Here is a 3,608-nt window from a genome sequence, read left to right as displayed (position 1 = left end):
CAAGAACAGGACATCCGGTAAATGTTCAAGAATAAAAATCGTATCGTTCATGAATTCGCGGTGAAATACAAATTTAAGCCATACAATTAAGACATGACGTTGTCTATGTGGAAGTTAAATGTCTTCAGATAACTTTTTGTTTGTTTGTTTTTTTCTTAGATGTGATAAGCTATTATTTGGAGGGGGAATTGCAGTTTAGTTTAAAAATATGATAAAGAGACAGAAAAGGAACTCATATGTTGACACCCAACGCCTCCCTGAGAGCATTCAGTGCAGCAGCACCCACTGATACGTAAATTAACAGTGTGCACAGTGTCTCATCTAAAGGCAACACAAAACTGCTCTTATCTTGCTTTACTTGAAACACACAGTCTTGCATTTAAATACAAATTCTTGTAACATAAAGATGATGTATGTTGATGTAGACTGCATCTTTTCAGAAACATCCTGTTGTATGCAATAAATGAGCGTTGCTTATAACGAGGACCACCACGTGTAACCTGGTGACTGCCTCTTGCCCTCCTTATGGGGCCTATGAAATCCAAATCATGTTTCAGTGTGGGGTTTACAGTAAATTCATCCCGATGATGCAGATTAGGCCTACAGGGTCAATGCAGGAGTTGGTCAGTCTGAACTATTTTACATGTAAAACAAAACACAAATATTCAGTCGGTCATCAGATGAGTTTTGTGGGTTCGCTTTTTCAAAAACTATTGCGTGTACAGTATTTTCTTTGTTTGTGGCAAAATATGGGTACAAAATTCTGCATTCAATGCTGTTATTTTTTATTTAAAAAATATAAATAAAAAACAAGCACATGTGGCGACACGGCTAGGCTTTTATTTTGAAGGCGACAACTTGGCGATTTGCTTTGAGGCTTGTGTGATGCAGCTCTCCGGATGAGCTGTGAAGGACACCGGGCTTTTCACCAACAGCCGCTCACAGCATGTACAAAACGCCGAAGTAATGTCACAACATTTCTTAACATCCTTATTGAGAAATAGCTTGCCAGAGTGAGTGCAGCCTATTAGGCAAGCTCCGCATTCAAATTGCGCATACTATAACGGATTATGGACAGGATCCATGCGACTCTTTAGTCGTCATTTATTTTTATGTAGCCCCCAAATCATTCACTCAGGCCATGAAGCGTCATTATTAAACACTGTCCCTTTTCGTCGCTATAATATTCACAAAACCTGCACAACTACAGTGCCAGTAAAATATTGAACTTTGCTGCCATCTGGCGAACAAATCTATCATTATCTATGGTTAATGCGTCAACCAATAAACCCAACTGTGGGACCAGATTGTTACTAAACGTGGAATAAAGAGGTTGTTTTAACCGAGACAGCTTGTGACCTTAATAACGCTAATAGACCACTGTATGAAACTGTGTTATAACTAACTTAGAAATCACACATAAGCTATACGTGATTTAAGTTATGCATTTAACAAAAAATTCAACCTGAATTATTTTATATTTCCAATGACTGGTAAACATTTGCGTACCAAATAAAAACAAACAAACAAAATAATACATACATATATACATAGATACATTTTCAAAGATATCATGTGAGGCATATTTTATTATTATTAGTCCTTTATTTATTCAGGTAAAAATCTCATTGAGATTTAAAATCTCATTTCCAAGAGAGACCTGGCATCATGGCAACAAAAGTCACATACCACATAGGTATATAACATTAAAAAAAAAAAAAAAAATTCCTAAAGAGGGATGCCAGAAAAACAATTGAGTGCCACTGATCCAGAGGTCTGGCAATGTAAAAGTTCTGTATTTTGAAAAACACAAATCAAGAAGATGTTTTAAAAAATCTCTTTTCTTATAAATATGAAGGCACAGCTGCTCCGTATTGTAGGTCCAGGTGTAGATGACAAACCTGCTGCCAAAGAAGTTGACTGCTGAGTATCTCACACTTAAGTAGTTTTGGAGATTACCTTTCATATTTGACCATATTTTTAAAGAACAAATTTACATAAATCATTATCTCTTCCAAATAATCATTCCAAATAGCTCTGTTTTGGTCAGGTCACCCAGCAAGCTTGTTATTGTATTATTATAGATAATGCATTTGTTGTTGTGAGTTTGAAATGTTAGTCAAAGGATGATTTTGAAAACCAATAAGAGGAACTGGGTGGAGGCAGAGGCAATGATTAAATGGTTGAAGCTAAAGAAGGAAGTGCAGAGTTTAGGGAGGAGTAGACCGGAAGAGTACAGCTGAAGTGTTGAAGGAAACTGCCAAGAAGGTGTTTGTGTGTCCTCTGGACAGAGGAAAAAAGACAAGGAGGCAGGAAAGTATTCAAAGGAAGAGGTTAGCAAGAAAAAGTGGGTTAGTCTGGGAGATAAAGAGGGCATGAGGTTAGGTGTACAGCGAGATGGCAAGAATTTTAATGATTAGCATGTGAGGCTGGATAGTAAGGAAGGAGAAAAGGACTTGTATCAAAAGATTAAGCAGAGAGATTGAGCTGGAAAGGATGTGCAGCAGGTTAGAGTGATATAGGGTACAGATTGAAATGTAGTAACAAGTGTGAGAGAAACGATGTATGGATGGAGAAAAGTTAGTGAATCAGGAAGTGCTGAGAGTTGAAATGAGGTATGGAGATGTCTGGGACAGACGGCAGTGGACTTTTTAACCAGACTGTTTAACACAATCTTGGTGAGTGAGAGGATGCCTGAAGAATGGAGATGAAGTGTACTGTTACGGATTTTCAAAGAACAAGGTTTATGTGCTGAGCTGTAAGAACTACAGAGGGATAAAGCTGATGGACCATACCATGAAGATATGAGAACGCGTTGTTGAAGCTAAGTCAGCAGAGGTGACTTCAAAGCGCTACAGATGCGATGTCTGCTTTGAGAATGCTGATAAAGTATAGAGAAGATCAGGAGTTGCACTTGTGTCTTTTGGATCTAGAGAAAGCACATGTTAGGGTGCCAAGAGAGGAACTCTGGTAGCGCAGGAGGGCATGTATGAAGATAGCGGTGAGTTACATCAGGAATCTGCTCTGAGCTGCTTCTTGTTTGCAGTGGTGATGGAGGGTTGAATAGATGAGTTAAGGCGGGCGTCTCCATGATGTTTCCAGACGACATTGTGGACGTAGCGTTTTCCAGATGAACTGAATCAACTTTTTAGGATTTCCTTACCTGGATGTTTGAGCACGTATCAACACAACCATATAAGGTCATTTTCTTTTTTGGTTACTGATAGCGCTAATATTACATTTATATTTTCTATTACTTTATAAAACCTAGAGGATTTTTTTGTTTGTCTCGATTTACACTTTACACTTTATTTCTTCAGTTAATCTGAAAGGAGGCAGTGAGTTATTTTGTTAAACTGGTACTGGAGGACATTTTCTCCTCAACTCTCCAACTATCACAGGGATTAATAAAACAAATGAAATCAACTTAGCATACAGCATAATCCCTTAACTGATATCAAAAATCAGTTTGGCGTGAAAATGTAAAACACAAAAACACACACACACAAAAGAGAGAGAGAGAAGAGAGAGAGAGAGAGAGAGAAATAGTCTGCTATGGTGCGTTTCCTTGTAATGGCGTTATTGGGCCACAAGGGAGCAGCATAGAG

The sequence above is a fragment of the Oreochromis niloticus genome, linkage group LG14, assembly GCF_001858045.2.
Source record: "Oreochromis niloticus isolate F11D_XX linkage group LG14, O_niloticus_UMD_NMBU, whole genome shotgun sequence".
In the NCBI taxonomy this organism is placed as follows: Eukaryota; Metazoa; Chordata; class Actinopteri; order Cichliformes; family Cichlidae; genus Oreochromis; species Oreochromis niloticus.
The sequence above is the reverse complement of the archived record's forward strand: the minus strand, read 5'-3'. Positions refer to the sequence as shown.